At 43.8% G+C, this 22,995-nt stretch overlaps 1 long non-coding RNA gene across 1 annotated transcript in view; it reads right to left on the bottom strand.

Annotated features, from left to right (window-relative positions):
* Positions 1 to 22,995, bottom strand: part of LOC127463297 (uncharacterized) — a 275,239-nt gene that overhangs the window by 13,351 nt on the left and 238,893 nt on the right. Inside the window, exons 14-18 of the long non-coding RNA XR_007900761.1 lie at positions 20,669 to 20,746; positions 10,502 to 10,595; positions 3,389 to 8,429; positions 3,128 to 3,232; positions 1,035 to 1,133 (exon numbers count right to left, since the gene is read on the bottom strand). This is a non-coding gene — a long non-coding RNA (uncharacterized LOC127463297). The remainder of the gene's footprint in view (positions 1 to 1,034; positions 1,134 to 3,127; positions 3,233 to 3,388; positions 8,430 to 10,501; positions 10,596 to 20,668; positions 20,747 to 22,995) is intronic.

Raw genomic sequence — 22,995 nt, forward strand, 5'->3', positions numbered from 1 at the left:
TCAAGGGTGAGAGGCTCATGACAGGAAAAGCAGAATCAGAGGAACATCTTCATGACTCTTGCATAAGCCTTTTATTATAAAGGCAAGGAGATACAATGCAAAAATTACTAACTAGTAAACTAACTGATTACCCCTAGCAAAGTCTGCTGTTAGCTCAGACTTCTTTCAGCTGCAAGTCTAACCCTGGCCAAACTGGGGGACCCCCACAAATACAGCAGCTTTATCTCCACAACGTTCCTCTCAAGCCAAGTCACTCCTGCAAAGAAAACCTACCAAAGAGAAAACCATCCAAAGGAAAGCAAGTGCAGCACTGTGACAGCTTCTTGCCAAAACTCTTTCAAACCAGTGCTCCTGCCATAAAAAAAACCCCTTCACAACTTCTAAACTTAACTGAAAAAGTCCTTTCAAAAAATGAGACTGTCCTTCCAAGGATCCATCCTTAGCTGAGACAGGAGTGCTACATATACTGTGCTCATCCCCATGTGCCCCTCACACTCTGCCAGCTCAATGAGCTGCCGAGGGCACCACAGCACATTCCACATCTCCAGTGGTTAACCACAACAGCCTGGGCAAAAGCAGCTCTTTTTGATCACTTCAAATCTGCCCTTCTCTAGGCCTGTTGCTGCATGAGGCAGGATCTAGTTGTTCCTGCTCACCTTTTCCACACCATCAATAGGGAAAGACTAAGATGAGAACAACCACTTAGCAAAACCACAGGATCTCCTGATGAGGCAAGTCATCAGAACAACACTGAGGACAAAAGGAGGTAGCGTGTTCATATTGTACCAGGTCTTGCCATACGTCACTTTATCAGTGCTACAGCTTATTCAAAAGACACAAGAACCGCCTGATTTAGATGTTACACTAAAGACATGCTGTAGTGTTAATGTTTCCAAAAGCTATTGGTTTTGATGTCATGATAAACAGCACATACTGTGAGGACATAAGCATGAGAAATTCAGTAATGAGTTGAAAAACAGCTGGGGAACACGAAGGTCCCAAGGCTAGTGGGAGGAAAAAGTGACATCACTCACCCTCCTGTGGATGCCACTTTGAAGGAGACCAGATATCTCAGGAGAAGCCCCACAGTGGTGACCTCCTTGGGCAAAGCCCAGGCTTTCAGGAGCTGGCACCTGGGAAAGAAATGGCAGCAGCACTGGGTGACAGAGCAGAGCAACAAACCTCCTCCAAATTATGTCCAGCAACTAGTTTGTCTTTAACCATAACCTGTGCTAAAAGAAAACTAAAGAGGTGCAGCTAACTTCATGAACACGAATCACCTCTCAACTCAGTCAAGCAAATCTGCCTGCAGAAGAGGAGGCAGTTTTGTGTTGACTGTCAGTGCTGACGTCTGTCTTACAGGAGTCCAGACTTGTAAGGGAAAGGTGCTTCAAATGCGGACTAGCAGCCTCTCAAATTCCCAAAGAGCATCTAAGGACTGGCCTGGTTTAACTTTCCTTGCTCCAGAAAGGGCTTACAATGGGACCAGCAACAAGCAGCAGGAGAACTGGAGAGGATGTTGCTCTGAAAATTTAGAAGAGCAGATGAATTATTATTTGAACTGTTGTGTGCCTTTCAAAAAGAACATTTCCCCTCCCCACCTGCCAAATAAACTCACCAAACACCCCAGGCCATGGGAGCCTTGCTATAGCCCTAGGCTGTAATCAGAGGGAAGACAAATTTCTTTCCTCAGATAGAGAGATAATGATAATAAATCTGAATGAAAGGGAGCACACCAGACCTTGTCTTACTAATGGAGGGAATGATACTGTAGCTGGAGGGCATTACTGCCCTGACCTAGGAGAAAAAAACTCCTGTTCCTGGCTTCTGGTTCAAGACCAGGATGTCAGCAGCAGGCACCGGCTCAGGAGTCAGTTGATGGCTGTAATTACAGCTTCCCTCCCTCCTGGCAGCTGTTTGGATGTGCAGCCCGACCCAGAGTGTTCAGTGCAGGCCACGGTCCCACAGGTGACTCCGAGCAGCTCTGCCCTGTGCTCCAGCCATCCTGCACCTGGGGCAAGGGCTCACTTTATTCATCTGCAGGGGAAGGGCAGGGCCTGTATTTTTCCTCTGTTCTACAGTTTAGGAATAATTGATAATGCTGTAGAGTAGAATTGCTTACAGCACTTCTTTCCTTGTCCCTCAGTCCTATCAATGAAATTAGGCACAGCTTTTGCTCCATGCCTCCCTGAAAGACAAAGGATTCTCCTTCAGCACCAAAAGCAGAGGAGCTCTGCCAGGTTGATGCCACAGCAAGAGATGGCACAAGACAGAAAGCCTGCTCGGATCAGTGTGGGGTTCCTACCTACCCTGATGCTGTGTGTCTTTCTGGCACTTTGTCTAAAATTCATTTAATTCACCAATGGCATTTTAGGATTTCCTACATGTGCTAAATTGTAATAAATGACATCCGCTGATGGTAAAGAGGATTATGGAGGGTAGGGCTGCCTGAGACAGCCAAAATCCACTGGAGATTGAAAAGGTGTGAGCAGTAAATAAAAGGAAATCCTGGATCACCATATAGTGTTCAGCTCCCACACTTTGACCTCCTTTGGTCCCTTCTACATTTTGTTAAGATCGTATTTCTTTATGTGCTGCCTGGCTTAAAAGCCATCATAAATCTGTGGCGTGCAGTAAGAATAACAGGGAAGGCACCGTGTAATACAAGGGGCTCTAATTCCATCCCAGGCACTCAGAGGGAGCTGTAAATCAGTGTGGAGAAGCTTTAGACGGGAGAAGTGGGGCCAGGGCTGGGAAGGCAGCCGCAGCCTGGCCCCATCCGCCCTCGGGCTGAGCCCACCTTCCTCACCAGGGAGGGGAACAGCCTTCCTTCCCCTGCTGTGCTGCAGGGAAGGGGCTCACCCTGCCCCACAGCCCATGCCCTCTGCCCTGGCCCTGCCGGGCTCCAATCCTCTCCCTCCCTCAGCCATCAGGGGACCTAAACTAAGGAGAAACTCCAAGTATCCAGTGAGTAACATATCCTCCGTGTTGCTGCTGCTGAAAAACATGGTCTGCTGCCAACCCAGAGCACAGAAAAACCACCAAAAAAGAGTTCTTACAGTTCTTTGGCCTTGAACAGCGGCAAAACTACTTAAAGTACTTTTTGGGAAAAAGTGCACCTACCTACCTTTGGGGGAATAACCTGTGGGATGAGGCACACGGTTCGTGTATCACGGCTTGGAGCACAGCCCAGGCGTCGCTCACGTCGAGGTGTTTGCCTCCCCGGCATCATCTGTAAAAACCAAGTCACACCTGCTCGGCCCACACGTGGCCAAACCACAGCCTGTCTCCCAGCTGCCCCGGAGCTGTCTCCCAGTCCTGCCAAGGAGCTCGGGCAGGACCAGCCCTCCCAGAGCCATCTGAGCTGCCTGTGAGCTCACCTACTCACCCAGCTCACGCAGACGCAGCTCCGCCACTGGAAACCTGGGAAGAGCTTGAGCTAGGGATATACTATCACATTCAAAACAATAAAATCTTTTTCCTTGCTCTAGTGTGAAAAGGTCTAACCCTAAAGTGGAGGCTTTCTGAGGGAGACTTTTCTAATACTCATTTTACTCAAGTTTTGATAAAAAAATGTGAATGATCACTTTTTCTTTTTTCTGCCAGACAGTAGAACATGATGAATGTCTGAAATGTAATGTATTTATAAGGTTTCTTTGTGCTACAGTTAAAACCTATTAAGCTTTGGAAAAGCTGAATTGCAAAGGGGAATGAAATGGAAACTTATTTGTCCATTTGAACTTCCAAACTCAGACTCTAAGATTTGGTAGGACAGGGAAATAAAAGGTGAATCATTGAATCCTGGGCCATCAATCATTTCATTTTACCCATGGTAAACAGGAGAAAAAGGGAGAGAAAAAGAAAATACAACCAAAGTTGTGAACATGTTGAAACTTCAGGGGAAATAAGTTACCACGTGGTAACCACGGGTATCCTACGCCGAACCTCAGCAGAGGTCACCAGAACAAGCCAGCAAGCCAAACCTAAATAAAAATAGGACCTATGGGATTGCCCATCTGATTTTCACATAGTCACTGCTGCAACACCATTTGTCAAGCTCGCAGGGTAGTTTTTTACCAGATGTGAGAGAGACAGTACCAAACCCAGGCTGAAGCCAGAGAGAAGAGTGTGTATGCTTCCACAAGGGAATAATCTGCCCAGGAAGGTCTGTAAAGTCCAGCATTCCACTGAAACCTCCCAGATCCCCCAGTGCTGCAAACTGTGTTTTAACAGTTCCACAAGTGAGATGTTTTTGTCATCAAAAGCAGATGTTAAAAGAACCTGTCTTGCTGTGTAAAGGAAGGATTAAACTGCCTTTTCTCCTATTTTTGGGTATATTTTGCATGTGGGAGAACAAGTTCTGTGTGTGCAACCAAACCCATCACCTTGCCATTATGTTTCCCCTCTTCCACAGATTTATGGTGTAAGTTCATGTTCTCAAAATATCTTTAATGGACCCAATATTTTCTGTCCATGGATTTCCAGGTGCGGTTTGTGCCTCTCAGATAGCAGAGAATTCTCTTTGGGGGTCATTAAAAGTCATGAAATGAGCCTGCTTATGAGAAACTAAGGGACCAGTCTGGTTTTTGGGTTTTTAGTTCTCATTCTCGATTTTCACTATTACAGCCTACCTGCTGAAGAAGTCACGCGACTCATCTGGTACTATTTGTAAAACACTGTAAGATTCCTGAGGGAGGGGGAAGTTGAACAAAACCAATGCATTGCTAGTAAAATTTGTTGCACTCAGATGTCAAGGAAATACAAACATCCTGAATGCAACTTTGCAGCATTTTTCCCATAATAGCTTCATTCCATTCAAATGAATCAGAAACAAAACAGATTGAGAGCAGACAAACTTTGAAATACTTAAAAATTCTTTAATTCAATTTTTCATGATAAAGACTTTTAAAAGGATAATTATTTTGCAGGCAGTTACTAAAAATCTACATTTAAAATCTAAATGTAGAGACAGGATAACAACAACTGTATCTAGACTTACTTTGCTGTCTCAGAAGTACGTCTCAGTATATTTTAGCTCTCATTTCTCTGCGAATTAAGACACTGGTGTTGTTATGCTGCTTATCAGGGAAGGCAGTAGGTTGTATAGTTATCTCCTGATTGGGGCAAAATCACTACCCTGAAACCACACAACCTACTACCTCATCCTGTTAGAGCATCATGTACATCTTCTGAAGGAAACCAACATTTCACCATTTGCACACACGTTCTGTCCCACCCACTTCTGTAACTGTGGCCTGCTGACCCTTCCTCACAGTTCCACTGGAAGTCAGTCAGAATGGGTGAGGTGACTCCAGAGACATCACAACTGCAGTGCAAACACTGTCCCTCCCAAATTAGCAATATGTAACAAAAAGCAAGTGAAATCAGGATCCAAAACTGATTAAAGAGATCTCTCACTTAGGGCTCAAGCATTTACCAGTTCCAGGGCAGAACACGAGCGACTGGAAGATATCCTCCTTGGTTTTTGTCCAGCTCGTCCCTTTGCAGTTTCTCAAACAGCCGACACAAAGTGGATTTAAACAGCTGCTGACTCCAAAGTGGCATTTTCTGTTGACCATGGACACAAATGCCAGAAGGTAAAGGAGAAGTGGGTCAGCTGTTTCCAGAGGGTCACTCTCATGGCAGCGCAGGAACGCTGGGCATGAGCAAGTCCACTGCAGACTGGGAAAAGGGCTCACTCACACCCCACCTTCTCTGAGAAAACCACAGAAAGGAAATGGCTTTTGGGTCTGAATGGGAAATAGAGGAATCTAAACACTGTAAGGACATTTGTGTACAAGAGCCAAATGCAATGTACAGGCAGAGCCAGGGAATGTTACAGTTGCAAAATCTCTGTGTTGTCTTTCAAAGGCACATCCAGCGCTGGCATCACAGCCACTTCAGGAAAGACAGTAGATTGTATAGTTATGTGACAGGCAGGGCATAGCCCTAAAACTATACAACCTACTACCTCACCCCAAAGGACAGTCAGACTCTGATCAGATGAAGCACAAGCTGTATTCCCAGACAGCTGGATTGCTTGGTGACAACCTAGAAGACAAAAAGCTCTGGAGACAAATATTATCAGTCTTGAATTTGAAACAGTTTGCTATATACCAGACAACATTCTGCTTAATGAGCTCTAGTTTCATGTTTGAAATGTTTAATAGATCTGCAACTTGTGAAGTCATGTCAGTGACAAGATACACGAGGGAAAGAGGATACAGCATTCATTTTTAATAACTGCACTTGTGTACTTCCAACTCTGACACAACTGTATCCTATCAAACCAGTCTGTCACTTTGGGAACAGGCACTGCTATGACTCACAGAGAGGATACTGACTTAGAAGGATTGTACAGCATGCTCCTAGATATTCCTCTATTATCCTAATGGGGAAGAGCTGAGGCTCTCTAACTGAATTTCCCAAGTCCCACATGAGTAAATCCCTAAGACCGAACAAAGGATTTCTCAAGACTGAGGAACTGTTGCGGCCTACTCAAACACCACACTAGTCCTGATTGAGCATAACCCAGCTCTGAATTGAGCACCAGACCAACAGACCCTGCTGGACCACATACACCTTGCTCAGGGGGGTTAGCAGAGCTGCCACTACAGCACCAACTACTGTCACCTCAAACCTGTGCTGCAGTTTGAGGGGGTTGTTATTCCCCACCACATGGTTTGGCGGACAACACATTCAGGGCAGATCTAAAGAAGTGGAAATCTGAGGAATCAGTCAGTATTGTAGTATAAATACTGCTTAAATAAATAAGTAAACCTTTAAAGTAAAAGGTACCATATAATTCAATCAGCTAACTTCCCTTTTGCTAAGTCAACTAAGGAACACAATAACTGATGCACCCATCAGTCCCATGCAGAGAAAGGAAAGCAGATCTTACCCCGAAGGTCACACTGCAGGGGACTGAAGCCATCTGCCCTGGCTTTCAGCATCACTGATGTGGGGACCTGAAAAGAGAGGAGCAAGACAAACCACACCCATCTCAATGGCATTTTGCTGCACACTGAAACGATTATAAGGTGGGAGAGAGCACAGGGAAAAGCCGAGAGCAGCTTCCTTCTCGAGGAGAACCATGCACAGCAGCAGCTTTCCCATTCACTTTTACTACCACAGTTCCACTACGGCCCAGGGCAGGACCCTCACTCAAAAGAGACAGGCAAGAGGAAAGCAGAGTAAAAGAACAGATTTTTTTGGATTGACTTGAGTGTTAAGAGCATTGGAGAGACAGGTAGAGAGAGGTATTAGCTCCTTCAAGGAACAAACATTTTTAAATGAAGCAGAGAAGGAAGGAGAATGCAGATGTCTGACCAAATTAGATATCAATGTGCTAACTATAAAAGCCTGTACCATCAATGTCAAAGATCATTTCACTGCAGGGGCCTGAGCCCATGTGCAGAAAGAGGTCACTGGTTGCTGGGAGCTGCACATGGTGCAGGACTGGTGTGACTCTGACCACGCTGAGATCACTGTGGTGGAGGAAACACTGTCCAACCCCGTATTTCACATCTTGGAACCTCAATGCCCTTGTAGGCCAAACAGGATACACACTGTAATATTCTTTGTAGGCCACACTGAAGGAACAGCTTCAGAGATTTCAATATCTCACCCATGTCAACTGTGCACGACTGGTAGCAGAAGCTGCTCCCTGACCACTGTCAAAGAAATCCTTTGGGAAAGCTCTCCAGCAGAAAGCCTGACAGTCTTCTCTATGTACTGAAGGGTTTTAAAGTCAATTGCTCTCAGAATAATCCTCTGAAAAACACCCTACCCCGTGCCTCTGGTTCTTAGATAAAATATTTAAAAATAAACATCATCTTTGTGCATGCAGTCCGAGACCTCAGTATTCTTCCTAAGAGCCAAGAACTTGCACTGGAGCTTTGGCTAAAATTCTGTGCCATTTCAGCAACCTGTGAGTTGTGCAGTCACCTCTCAGGAAGTGCTTTCTGTGTAAAATAAACCCTATGCTTATATCAACAGAACCATATTACATAACATAATTGGAGGAAAGCTGTGCATTGTGTGATTGACTTCAAAGTGACACTTTTGTAAGCATTTACTTTGAAGTGGAAGGATTAAAACAACATAACTTTTCAGAGTAGCAACTCTTTATGCTGGATGGTACAGCAAAACCAGTTCAAAGGACCAGTCTGGCACTAAAAGGATGATTCACAGTAGTGAAAAGCCCAAACTACCCCACAGACCCAACCAACTCCAACAACAGGGAATTTTGGATGAAGAACCTACACTTACAGCTGATTCCAGAGACTCTAAGAAGAAAGAGAGATCCAAATAGTGGCAAGCTTCTGGAAACCCTGAGTATGTTCCAGGGATTTCACTGCCTGTCTTTAATATATCTGGACTTCAGTTTCAGGTGCAGTGCTAGGTGAGAGAGTTAAAAATATTCACCCCTGTTGAAAAAAAGGTGAACTTTTATTAACCATTTCTAAAGGATGCTCTTATTTGCTGTGATAACGATCTTAAAGACTCTTTTCTCTAGGTGCAGCTGATGTAATGTTGCCTTAATATATATTTTCCCACAAAAATAGCAGCTTGTTAATTCATAAAGATATTGAGATAATTATTTGTAAAGAACCATAAACTCTGTGTAATACTATTTTCTGTAAGGTCTGTTATTATGGGTATTAGTAATACTCATTAGCAGACAGAACCAGAAAAGAATGTGTTTTATCCAACACCTAAAATTAATTAGTCTTCTGCTCTCACATGCTGCTCATAAACTTATTTTAATTGACTTAGATCACCAAACAAGGATGAACTTTAAAATACTTAATGAAAGAAAAATGCATGTTCATTTTCCTTCTATGAAGACGACAGGCACAAGAAATAACTATCTGGCAAGAGTTATGCTTCTAGTTTAACAACTGTTTAATACTAGGAAAAATATGACATTTCCATATTCCAACTCTCACTGCTCACTGAAAAATGTCTTGGAACTGATGTTAATAAGTACCTCGACAGTCACTTTTAAAAAGGCACAGGGCCAACCAAATCTGCTATTTCTGTGATGTTATAGGGAAGCAGACAGTTTTAAAGCAGGGTTGTTATATAATTAAAAGCCTTACTAATGAACAGGCTCTTGGACAGCACAGAACAACCATTTTGCAATCTCTGAGCACCTTCCACCCAAAGCCTCCGGAGGATTTCCAAAGACTGAGTGTCCCTGGGCTCCCAGGAGGAAGGGGAATGCTGTGTGCTCTCAAGGGCACTGTGATTCCACAGCAGGGGAGAAGAGGGCCTGGAGCCCCTCCAAGGTGGGGACATTCCCCAGCAAGGTGTGAGGCTGGATACAGGACAGGTCAGAGCTATCCAGTCCCTCTCCATGTAACAATTACCTTGGCTTCCCAAGTGGTGCAGTCACCACTCTGCTCCCACAGACTGAAAATGTCACCAACGTTTGCTGGCAAGAGCACTGTGGGGCCAATGGCTGAGGATCTGCTGTGGTGGGTGCTGCAGCCAAGGGGAGCTTTGACAAATTCAACAGGGCCTGGATCAGGCAGCAAACTGAATGGCCACATCTTTCTTTCTGGGTAGGACTGTGCCAGAGCAGTATCATGGCAAGGAACTTCCCTGGAGATTTTACATAGAAATTTCTTGGTGGAGGGAAGGATTCGGTTTCCTTGGATCTGTGTATGACAAACTCCACACGCAGTGTTTTAAAATATATTTTTAGCTGAATATGACAAAAATGACACACTGCCTTGCATCTTCAAGAAGTAAAAAATATTCTACAAACACAGATGCTGTGACACCTGTGAAGTACAACATGTATCGAGTCTTACCCATCACTTAAATACAGCTGTTCCTAAAATGGCAAACAACAGCTCTTTGCCCAGTTGTGAAACTTCCCTGTAATTTAATGATACAGGACAGATTCTGCCAGAACTTCAGGCAGGCACAATGGGAAAAACTCACAGGACTGAGCCTGCACAGCCTCCTCCTCCATTCTGTGGAGGTGCACAGGATTTCCTCCAGGTTGGCTCGGGGCTGGGTGTACATCGAAGGTGTTCTGCACCATCACAGGCACGTTCTATATGTGTGTGCTGGGCATTCCATGGCCCTACTGCTGTGAATTGCCTTGCAAGTCAAACAGATGCTTCAAAACAGAATGCATTAGGGAAAAGACAGTTTTCCATCAAAAACACACCTAATTTTTCTTGGATGTGGGATCATGTCTTCTGCTTATGCAAACTGCAGTATCTACACGGACAAAATTGTTATTTTTCTATTGCACTCATTTCTGCTATTTTTGCTTATGTACTACTCTGAATGTTAAAAAAGCCATAAAAGCTGGTATTCCAGAGGATGATGAAACACTCAATACCTCCAAGCTTCCACTAACACAGAAATTACACCAGGGCTAAGCACTGGCTGCTCTGTAGGTTGCACTTGTGTTCCTAAGCAAATCAACATTTCAGGAGATACATGGTTAAAAAACAAACTTCAAAAGTTTATTACTCACTGCATCCCTGAGGTCTCCAAGGCAGAGGTGAGGACCACCAGATCCTAATGCCCAGAAATCAGGGTGAGGCCACAGTCCAGGGGAGATCTGAAACCTGTGTGCAAATGGAGAATCCACTGGGTAAGTGAGGTGCATCTTGTGAAAAACAAATGTTACAAGTACTCTTGATATCTTCCCATGGGTAAAAGCAAAAGTTCAAGGGCTGGATTACCTGTGAGATGAGCCCAGTAAGAGAAGATGAAGCTGTGACAAATTAGGGATTTTTTTTGTTAGGGAAGGAGCAAAGAGAATATGTCAGTTCTATTTTCTCTTGGCAGTCAGAGATAGGAAGAAGAAAAGGGGCACCTCTCAGAGTAAGCATTTGCCACACATTCATCAGTTATCTCCACGCTCTCAGGAGGATTGTATTGACACAGATCACACTAAAATGAAATATTAATCCCGACCCCCCAAATATTCACTCATTTCAGGATGCTGAGCAATGGCCCATATTTTTGAAAGAGTTGGACTCGCCTAACTCAGCTGACATGACCCGGATTTGCCTAAACTCTGAACACAAAACTGGACACTTCAAAGGAGCACCCTTATCTTTGGTTTGATATGCAGTGTCCAGCTCTTCCAAACTGCACCTTTCCCACATCCCCTCAAGCCCCATGAAAACAAAAAGCTGGGCACAGTCACTGATGCAGAGAGCAGTCACGATCACAGTCATCCAGTCTCTCCAGCTAAATACTCAGACATCTCACAAGCAATATCTGAGTAGTGTTTTTAATTATTTTTGGATGGAAACCCCCTTTACTATACAGAGAATCTTAGAAAAGCCCTCTGAATTTTAAGGCAAGCAGATTTCACTTTTTAGTATGTGCAATTCGTACAGTGTCACACCTAGCCTATGTGACACTGCCGAGGAAGTGTTATTTATTTCAGTTCCTGACAGAAACCAGTAACTAGAGTCGCATCTTCTTTAAAAAAACACCATTTCCAATCTCAACACACTAATTCCTTGAAAATTTTCTTTAAAAAGACATGCAATAAACTAGTATGTGCAAGTTCAAACTTAATCAAGCCCCAAGAAGGAATGTCTGTCAGGGTAAGCCTCAACAAGAAACTAAAATTCATTTTGCAGAATGCAGCTGTGCCAATAACTATAGTTGGTAGAAAAATGTCTTCTGGCCCTTGCCCCATAAGGTTTCCATTTTAAATTTTAGCCTTTAGTGACATGGAGCAGCTGACAAGTAGGAATTGGTAGTCTGGGAGCCAGGATTAGACCAAAGCTCTGAATGACCTAGAGTTACATGGATTTTGCCTAAAGTTCTGTATTTACATTAATGCACACTTACATTTGCCATCACCACAAACAGGATGAAGCACTCAAGTGCTAACCAAGAATAAGCTTTGCATGATGGCAGACAAGCAGAATCCATCCTTCACAAACTCCATTTGTCACAATCACTTTAGACCCACAGCATGGGAAATTGTGGATACCATTCATTATATGGAAAGCTGGCATGAAATCACCAATCTGTGTAGTATGTTTGTTTTAAAATATTGTTACAAGTTTAAAATCCATTTCCATTGCAGAACAACATTCTGGGTTTGGACTGAATTTGGTCTCAAGCCAGTGGGCTTCGTTCAATCTGACAATCCATTAGCAGAGGCCTGATGTTCACATACATTAATCCAGAGAAGGCATTTGTACAGGCACTGTAAACCCAAACTGCAGCAGCCTGCTTATTTCTGGTTCCTTCTGGGGGGCAGGGAAGGTGTGAAGCCACAGCCCCGATCAGACAAGGCCATTTACAAGAGCAATGACTGTCCTGTCAGACATTTCCATGTCCCTCACGGGACAAGGCCTGGCCAGGCCCTGACGCATCAGCCGAGGGACATGCTCTCCCTGCCTCCCCTGCCTTGTATCCTGCCTGGAATCCCCCTCCTCTGCTGCCAGAACTGGGCCCTGCCTCTTGCACACCTCCAGCTCCTAGGGACCTCCAGGAATTTGCTGTGACAACAATGCTATCGAGTTCCCTTTTTCCTTTCGGTGACTGTTTTTCTGTGGTTACCAGCACTGACTTCTGTGCATGGCAACAGCTTTGTCACCACCCTCTGACACTGTCCCAAGTTGTGTTATTATTTAAGAAGCACACACAAGTCCCTTTGTCACGCTGGCTTTGCCTCTGCTCCGCTCAGTTATTTTCCATTGGGAGCCCTCCCCGCTGCAGGTGACAGGCACGGACAGGGCCCATGCCCAACCTCCTGCATGGGCTAGCGAGCTCCCCAGCCCACACAGAGCCCAGTCACACGATCCTACAGCAAGGGGGGCCCTGAAAACGGCCCCATGTGACCGTGTGTGGGTGCACGGGTGGCGGCACCGACGGCACCGCTGGCACAGCGGGCGCTCCTCAGGGCTGGGAGGGCAGGGCTCGAGTGCCAGACACAGCACTGCCCCTCTCGGCCCCCTCGAGTGCCAGACACAGCACTGCCCCTCTCGGCCCCCTCGGGTGCCAGACACAGCACTGCCCCTCTCGGCCCCCTCGAGTGCCAGACACAGCACTGCCCCTCTCGGCCCCCTCGAGTGCCAGACACAGCACTGCCCCTCTCGGCCCCCTCGAGTGCCAGACACAGCACTGCCCCTCTCGGCCCCCTCGAGTGCCAGACACAGCACTGCCCCTCTCGGCCCCCTCGAGTGCCAGACACAGCACTGCCCCTCTCGGCCCCCTCGGGTGGCCAGGCCTCGCCGCAGACTCACTCCAGGGCAAGTCTTTGTTTGTACCCGAGGCTGAAGCTTTCGCTGGTTATACCTTCCTGAACAGACCCAAAGTGGTGGCAGTGAGCAGATCGCTGCCAGAGCTGAGGTGTGTTAGACTCTCTGTGTCCATTATTCATGATGCTGTTGCCACAGGCCCTAATTTTACATAAGTGAAAGTCACAGGAGAACTGTTAGGATGGGCGGCTGGGAAGAGCCCAGGGAAGGAGTGCCTCATCAGTCGGTATTAAAGACATAGTTCAGTACTACAGTTTCTGTTTGTGAAGCCTCTTGGGAGTTGAAATATGCAATACATTTTCTCGGAATAGTGACAAGCTGAAACCTAAAATCTTGAAGACAGTCTTTAGAATCAATTTCTTCATGTCGTCTGCACAATTCCATTCTAATTCCCCACGTATGAAAAATACATAACCCCTCATCTCCAAATTCATCTGCCTTACAGTTTCTTTTAGCTCCTATTTAAAAACTCCTAAAATCCTATCTTAGCCATTTCTCTGCGCCTGCTCTGGGATGCCAAAGATTTCAAAATTTACAATCAGTCTGGCAAGGAGCAGATTATACATTCTCTGAAGACAGGAACGTGCCCATTGGCAGTATCAACTTAGCAATACAGCAAGAAGGCCTAGTGAAACTGAGATAATTGATTCCCCTCCCTTATCAACATAAAAAATAGAGTCATATAAAAACACCTGCTTTTCTATCACACAGCATTTATAGCAAATATACTGGACAGTATTTCAATATTTTCCTGTTGGGGAAAGAAGCTGCAGGAACAGAATCCATGACATATAAATTAAGATTTACTTTGCAAGATGTATCTTAGTTGTGAAAGTAGGTCAAGCATTTAAGGCATTTCTAGACTCTGTCTCTTGATGTAAACATTCTGAAAACATTCTTATGTGTATAAAATAATATTTTAATTATTTATCAGATTTCATTCTCTAAGAACACTGAAGAACGGGTATTTCTAAGAGTCCTCATTGGGCAGTGAATATAAGTACTTCTCTGCAACCTTTTATAACTTTAGGTAGTGCATGCTTAGTTCTTAATGGAACTGCATGCTTGAAGCACACCACAAACAAGGGTGATGCAGTAGAAAAAGATGATGTGTGAAGATCCCAGGCTGCACACAGAGGGGTCCTGACTAAACCATATCATGAAATTTTCAGACGTTTCCTACCTTGTACTGTTTTGGGACTCTTGGAATTTCCTCAAGACTGGTGTTGGGTATTTGTTCACCTGGCCATGAGCAAGTTATTCCATAAGCAAATTTAAAGAGAAAAAAAAAAGGTAGTGAAAGTAAGAAAGCAAGAGAGCCTATGTGTTTGAGATGGGAACTGAGTTTCCAGGCCAGAACATCTATCAAGAGAATCTAAAAAAAGAGGCAATTTAAGGCGGCACCACTATCAATTTATCCACTAGGTGTCACAAAATAATCATGCAACCAGATGAAAAGCAATTATATGTAAAATGTGTCAGTGTACTACATCAATGAAGTGCTGCTTTGAAAGGGAATCTGTGATAAGAGCAGATGCAGGAAAATGTCATGGCTCTCACGAATATGCAAACTGTCAGCAGTGTATGGGAACCTGAGCCATGACACACAAAAGCTGCTGCTAACCACAGTGTGTCACGGACTGGATTCACACACACGCAAGTGTTCCTGGAAAAAAACATCTCCCCAAATCCTAAAAGCAGTGTTAGCAGCCCTCAGAATGGCAAGTCTTATGTTTCTTGCTTTTTAATGCTTCAGCTACTAGACTAATGTATTATGTCAGATTCTCTACAAATATATAAAAATCCATCACACTACAGAGAAAACACTGCAAAGAAAATAAGTTCTGAGGGTTAAAATGTAAGAGGAAGAGAAACAAAACCACATTATTAATATTAGTATAAAATCCACCACAAATGCCAAACACTGAAATTGGCAATAACCTGTGACAGACACTCCTTAGATCCAGATTGTTCTTTTGGAAGGGTAGGCTTGAAAATTACCAAATGGTTCTGGCCATTATTTTCCAGAAATTAGCCTCTACTACACTGGCAGTATTTTTGTTCTTAAAGATTCCTTGGTCATTTTAAATTCATAATTACATGTACACCTGCACTCATCCAAAACACTGAGTGCATTAAAGGATTAAGGCTGGGCTGTTGAAACAGGCCCCTCAGTTTCCCAAATTGTTTTTTAATAACTATTTAGTAACTTTTCCTCAGAGTTGCATAAAATTTTTACAGGCCAAGTGGACTCCAGTGTGAGTTTATCATTATCTATACTCACATATAATGCACACAGTTAAAAATATTGTAATCAATAGCATATGCAACTTCATGAACTAGAACAGCCTGGTTCCTGAAGAAGAGGAAACATACCCTGAACATTTTTTATCTCACAAACACAACAGTAGCAGGGCTATATATGCTCTGCTGCCAATTGCCTTTATATCCAGCCAGCCCAAGCTGTGTCAAACCCCTTCCCCCTCGTCAGACATGCAGTAAAGGAACATGTGCCCTCCACAGCAGTGGATGTGTACACTGCAGGTTATGTGTTTTATCCTGGCTGTAAAAAGCAAGCTTTTCCAGGCTGGAAGCAAGTTCACGTGATAAAGTTTGGATTTTTTACACGGTCTGTCTTTTTAAGATGTGCTTTCTAAATGTCAGAGCCGGCCAACAGTTTCTAAAATTTGGAAATACTTTCTTACTTGGTGATCACTGGAAGGAAGCTTTTCTTTGCTGCAGTTTGCCCTTTTTTTTGGAGCAACTCAATTAAGTACTCGTGCTTACAGGAACACAGGCACAAAGCTGAGAGGACATACTGGGGTTTTTTGTTTCCAATACTAGCATAACTTCAATGTGTCTACGCTAAAGGAATCTGATATTGTGAAATACACTTTCAGAAGAACTCAAAACATTCTCTTAAGTTCTCCACACGTTAAAACCATTATCTGACTTTGAAGAACCCTCCAGTGATCCCCGTTTAAGCTGACAGAATGCAGAGCCTCGTGAAGTCAATCAGAATTTTGCTATCATGTAGTGAAGCTGGGATTTCCCTTTAGGCAGAGCCATACAGAAGAATGCTGAGGTAACTATTCGTTACTTGTGCACCAGGACCCCCGGATCCCTCACTATGGAGCTGCTTCCCACACAGTAGCCCCCAGCCTGTTTCTGTGTGATCTCGCTGGTGGCAGTACACACACCATTTCTCAAATTATCCATATTAAAACATTTTTTCTTTTTTTTATTCAAAAGCTCATCTATCCTAGGCCTCACTTGGCCTTGAAGTGCCATGAGTAAAACAGCTTAGGAATGTGAATGTACAGCAAATGTGCTTCCCATTAGCTCTTAATGCCATAAATCTAAAATCCTTGATACTGCTGTTAGAGCAGTGCTTCCACTCAAATCTTAAAGAAGCTTTAGACAAGATAGTAAGTCTCAACAGCCACATACAAGACACTTACTTCTGCGTAGGAGAGGCTTGCAAATGCATGTGGGTCAGAGGTCCTGCCCCTGTGCATCAGTATTTCACTTACAATGGAATAATTTTAAATTACATTAAGAACTATAATCATATTCTGCTATCATTTACTTTTTCATATCCTCTACCATTAGAAATAAGCTTGAAGACATCCATCCAGCCCCAAGTGCACTATTCTGGGAAAGTTTCCATTTAGATGAGAACATTTATGTTCCTAAGTACATGATTTTTTTTAAAGCTTAATTCAATATGAATAACTGGTTCAACTTGGAGTCTGCTCATTAGTGAGCAGTTGGAAGGAACTGGTTAATCACTGTTTGCCATCTGCTTTGGAGAATCGACACTGTACAGAACCTTTTCTGCAGCCAACAAACCCACAGTGCACAGAGAGCACTAGAGGAAAACCCTGTTTGCAGCCACGGGGTTCTTTCCTGTGCACACTGCAACGATGGCTGACCCCCTCTCCCCCCCTGGTAGCCCCTGCCCTGGTCTCTGTGGGACTCCCCCCACCACGGAGCAGCCCCTGCACATGCACAGCAGTGGTGCTGTGGAGGAGCCTCAGCCCCTGCACATGCACATGCACAGCAGTGGTGCTGTGGAGGAGCCTCAGCCCCTGCACATGCACATGCACAGCAGTGGGGCTGTGGAGGAGCCTCAGCCCCTGCACATGCACAGCAGTGGGGCTGTGGAGGAGCCTCAGCCCCTGCACATGCACATGCACAGCAGTGGGGCTGTGGAGGAGCCTCGGTGCTCTGCCCAGTGAACAGGAGAGCAAGGCTGTCACTGCACGAGGCCACCGGGCAGGAGGAGCTCAGGAGGCTGCAGGACACATACAAGATGCCACCTGTGACCTGACTGTCATTTACATGGTTAGAATACAAACCTAGAGAAATATTAGCACCATTATTCATTTCAGCTTCCACCCCTATCTGTTGAGGCTACACATCTTAAAGCATTCATATCTGTGCTTCACTTCCACATCTGTAAAATATTATGTTCCTGCCTCCATGAGCTGAGGAGAACAAATTGTAATGTTCAGGAACCAGCTTTGAGAATCTTCAGTGCTAAGACCATTTAACAGGGGCATCTGACACAGGGCATCTGTTTCCTGGGGGCCACCTCCTACTTCTGGCTTTGACAAGAAGGAAACTGGGATTCCACAAAGCCCAAACTCATGATCATGAGATGTCACAGATGCCAAGGTAGGCTGCTCTAACCTCTGTGGGGAGTCTGGCCTTCCTTTATGGCAATGAGGAGGGCACTCTTCACTCCTCCTTTCAGCTGAGAAAAGCATCCCTTCTGACATGTGTCTGTGTGGAGTTCAGCTGTTTGCTGTGAAGGTTATTAGACAGTCTCTCATCAAAAAGCAGAGATATTTAGATCAAGATCTGACTTTCTTTTCTAGACTCAGCAATGTTCTCTGGCAGCCACAGGATACTTAACCAAACAATTCAGATCCAATATGGTTTTGTCCATAGGGACACCTTCAGGCTCCTAAACGTGTCTGAAAATACCCTGCATTTACCATAAACGTCTCTAGCTTGCTTAAAATTTAACTAAACCACTGGACTTGGATGCAGGATTAATGGAGCCACTCAAGACCGAAGTCCTGGCATTCCAGATCACCCTTGCAGCATTCCCTCAGAAGGAACACAAGTGTTTCTCGAACTTATTTTTCCAGAACAATTTACTTCTTATGAGGGTGAGATTAGCACAGGTGAAGAGCTGAAATACCTGCAAGAGCTTTCTCTTTCATCACTCAGCTGGATCCAGCAGAAGCCAAAAGTCAAAGGCCTTGCCAGCAGGATTTCACACCAACTAATTCCACATTCTGCACTATTTCTTCTAAGAAAGACCCACTAGGAAGACACATCAGTAGTTTTCTGCAGGCATGTAAGAGCAGGGGGAAAGCAGATTATTAATGCTCGAGTATCACCCTTAAGCTGGGCAGGAACTAGGCACAATAAAACATCTGGTGTGAGCAAGTGCTTTCAGCCCATATCTATGCCAAGACACAGTTATATGGGGCTGCTTTCTGGTAGACACAAGCCAAGACAGACATAAGATGTCTATAGTCTGATTTTTTCCAATAGATGTATCCACATGAATGCCTTTGGTTGAGGAACATGTATTTTTATATATATTTTCCATAAAAATCAACAGCCTTTCTCTAGTATTCAGCTCATTATCGACACTCCCCACATTGCTACACCAGCATTTTATTTGAAGTATCAGTCATAGCATCCCATCAAAATTTAATAGCCACTTTCTATAACTGAGGCATATTAACTCTTGGTTTCACCTATGCTAAGGTTTACCCTTCTCCTTCTTTTAAAATTCAAATGATATTAAAAATAAAATACCTTTCTACAGCATGACTCAGAGATGTGTAATATTCCTTTCTTCCGCTCATGGGACAGAGATAGAAGCAAAGGCAAAAGAATTCTCTATCCTAGTCTACAGCTTCATACTGAATCCTGAGTGTCAAACCAACAGGGCTTTTTAGAAAAATGTCAATAACTGTAACAGTTACATAAGATATAGTTAGAAAAATATTTTGCAAGGAAAAATGACAGTTTCTGTCACTTGAGGAGATGATTTATACTTCAGTTTTAGAATGCAGGCAGTCAACATGTGACCTGACATTTACTAAAGGAAATCAAAGAGACATTTAGCAGGATTACAAAAGGGAAGGCACTGATGGCCCTATACCTGCAGTTCCTCTCAGTACTACAGGAAGATCTGCACAGTTTTCCTCTCTGTTAGACAAAAAGCTGGAAAGGGAGGTCACAACAGCAGCTCTCCCTGTGGTCACCTTGTGCTGACCTGCTCCAGTTCCGAGGGCCATCTGGGGCTGTCTGTGCTGGCTGGTTTGTGTTGTGTCTCCAGTTCTTTACGGACCAGAAGGAGCCACAGGTCACAGGAGCTGTGTTTGAAGCTACTCTGCAGGAGAACTGGATGGTTCAGACTGTGCCCAGAGAACATGTGGCTGTTGATAACAGAGCACACGGACAAGAACACCAAGTGCAGGGGTGGCTGTGCAGGCAGGATGGCAGGCCAGGGGAGCTGGGCTGCACTGCTGGCTCATCCTGCACTTCCTGCAGCACTGGCAGGGCTTACACAAGCCCTCGGGGCTCCATTTTACCCCTTGGTAAAGGAGATCACAGTTCCCTAGCTCACGGTGATATTGTGAAGCTCATTCATTAATGGGTTCAATTCAAGGTTGGGGAGATGGTCAATGCAAATTTTATGCATCACTGAAGTAACATTTAACCTCAGAACTTAAGTGGCATATAACCTTGTCTGGTCTCTTAGCAGTCATGGCTAAATATTATACATTCACTTTACTGAAAATATTTGAGAGGCAGGAGTTGTTGGTAGTGCTGATTTTGCATCCTCAAGTTACAAATCTACAGGATGACAAATGTAAAAGGACACATTCTTTAAATGCAGTGCAAAATAGGTACTAAGCACATCCTGTAATGGTGATAAACATGAAGAGAAAATGGTACAACTGCTGCACTGAGCATACAGTGATTTAAATGAGTCCATGAAACAAGTATTTTAAAGTCTCAAGAATGACCATTGATAGTATCTGGATGGGTTTCAGTTTAGAGTTGGGAGAACAGTTGTTTTTACTGATCTCTGCCAAAAAAACAACTCATGAATGTGATTCCCATTTACCTGTAGAAACACAGCTACAATTCAGCATAGTAATGAGTTTAAAGGTGTATCTCAAAGATATTTATAAAGATATAAAATACTTACTTTGCTTACTCTGGCAATTGCACAGAAGAAAAAGTTGTCTTCAAAACATCTTTTCCAAGGTTTCTGAGCACTATTTTTAAACTTTATTGCCAGAAGTAATCTACCATGAAGACCTAAGCACCAGCAAAAAATGAATCTCCAGTGTGATTGCTATGCATACCTTGTCATTTCCTCTGCAGAGATGACCAATCTTCACTTCTTTCATTTTCTAACTTGGTTCCCCAGTAAGTCATTTTTTCTGTTTCCAAAGAGAAAGAAGAAAAAATAATAAATTTGATATGTTATCCTTATGATGGAAAAAATTAAAGAACAGACATACAGATACTAAATACAGCCTTTCCTGCAGGTGAGGAATATGTTTCAGCAGAAGGTCAGCGTCCCACTGCAAAGTTATTTTGAAAGCCTTAACTGAGGGTAAGTGGGGCATGAATGGTACTCTGTAGAGGAATGACTTTACCCTCAGGGAAGCACTATGACAAGGTTTCTGAAACTAACTGCAGCAAACCTTGAAAGCTTTGAGTAAAAAGTCTCCTCTACTTTCACAGCCAAGAGAGTTTAAAGAAAAGTTACCAGAAAAAATATTTCAACCTTTACTCCTGAGTATCATTCTTGTTTTCAGTCCTTTAAAATTACTACACCAATTACTAGTAAAAAGATTAATTGTGCTCAGACTAATCACCCAAGCATGGCCATCAATACATGTAGTATAAATCACTCTTAGCACGCAGCATTCAGCAGTGCAGTCTCAGTAGCCAGGGACACCACCATTCCTGCTAATGCACTTGTGTCAGTAACACCTTTACACAGCTTTGTAAGCAGGGTCAAGTGTAGAAGCCACTATTACATACAAAAATACACACAGGATGGTGAAATAACTGCTGCTCTCCTGTATGGTGACAGCACTAGAACCCTGGGGAATGGGAAACATTCCCTGCCACGGCCCCACCACGAGAAAGGGGGAGGGACTGAGACCCACAGATGCCCTCGGTGTGGATTAGGGTGAGATAACTCCCAAGGTCTGTAATAAACAACAACTCCAATGGCACAAGGACTCTACAAATGGTGACCCTCTCACCACTCTAACATACATACTCTGAACCAACCCCTCAGGAGCTTCTCTCCTGTTCTCTCTCCATAGCAGCCGTTTAGGAATAACAATTACCTGCACATGCACCTAAGTTAGATCTAAATGCAAATGAATATTCTCTTCACTGCCAAGTCTGAGAGCAAAGCCCTGTGAAGACTTAAGTATCCTAAAAGTTAGGTTTGGGTTACCCACTGTGAGGTGACACCTGGTCTTGGAATGAAATGCAGTAAGGCATCAGAGATTCCCACACCATCTACCAGGAGAGGTAAAGACTTCAAACTGGTATTCCCATGCTTGGATATCAGATAGGTCTCCATACCAATGCCTATTCCCCCCTCATCCCAATCCTCTCCTTCTGTGAAGATATCAATCACGTTACTGTTAGGGCTTTCATAAGCCTTTTTTCCTCCCTTTTTTTTTGCTTTATGTCCTGAACCAATTTTCTGGTTTTTTTCTCACCTGTTTCAGTATTGCTCTTTCACTCCACAGTATACCTTTATGCTTGCCACCTTTGGTAAGATTTTTCTCTCTTTTGTTGCTACTTCCATAGTTCAGCTAAGCATTAGAACAGTCTGGTTTATTTTCCTCAAAGCCACCATCTTAGCACTGCTTTGTTTTGCTTCAGTGGTCAGAGACCAGCTCCTCTTCCTCAGCTCTGTTAGTGAAATAATGCTTTTCTGCCTATTTAACTCACTCTGAAATGTGTCAGTACATCTGGGTACCATTCCAAACAGCTGAAAGAATTTATTTTAAATTGTCACTCTGTTGATTAATAAAGAAGAAAAATGTGTGTGTATATTTTTCCTTAAAACAGAATATAGGTACTGTACAAAAATGTACAGGAAAACAATCTTTGGCCTCAGTCAGACATGTGGCCAATGGGAACACGCAGGCAGAAAAGAGTCCAGACACAAGATGGTATAGAAATGCTACAGATAAAGAAACTCTTCAAACTTGACTGCCTTAAGGGTGTATAAAGAACATATACTGTGTTGATACAGTAAAAATACTGAGATTTTATAGACATGGTTTTCAGACTATTCCATTATTACAGTAGGCTACAATCCTGCAAATGTTTAGACATGAAGAACTTTACTCAGTCATGCTGTATTTTCATGGCTGGGGCTTAAATTCCTTCTCCAGAGAGTTAGGAAGACAACCTCTCTCCTAGATTGGTTATAGAAGAGCAGCAGTTGCCAGACACTACTGAGCATCAGGTACAAATACAAATACAATATTCTCTAGCAAGAACTGTATTTTAACACTGTGAGCAAAAGCAAAAGGAGAGGCAAACAGTGGGAGTGCATTAACTGTGGTCTTTGAGTCAGCAAAGTGATGCAGCGTGAGAGTCAGAGAACTAACAACAATGCAGCTCCGGAGCAGGTACTCAGTATCCACAC

The sequence above is a fragment of the Manacus candei genome, unplaced genomic scaffold (genome assembly GCF_025592945.1).
Source record: "Manacus candei isolate 608988 ecotype Guabito, Panama unplaced genomic scaffold, ASM2559294v1 h1tg000153l, whole genome shotgun sequence".
Taxonomy (NCBI): Eukaryota; Metazoa; Chordata; class Aves; order Passeriformes; family Pipridae; genus Manacus; species Manacus candei.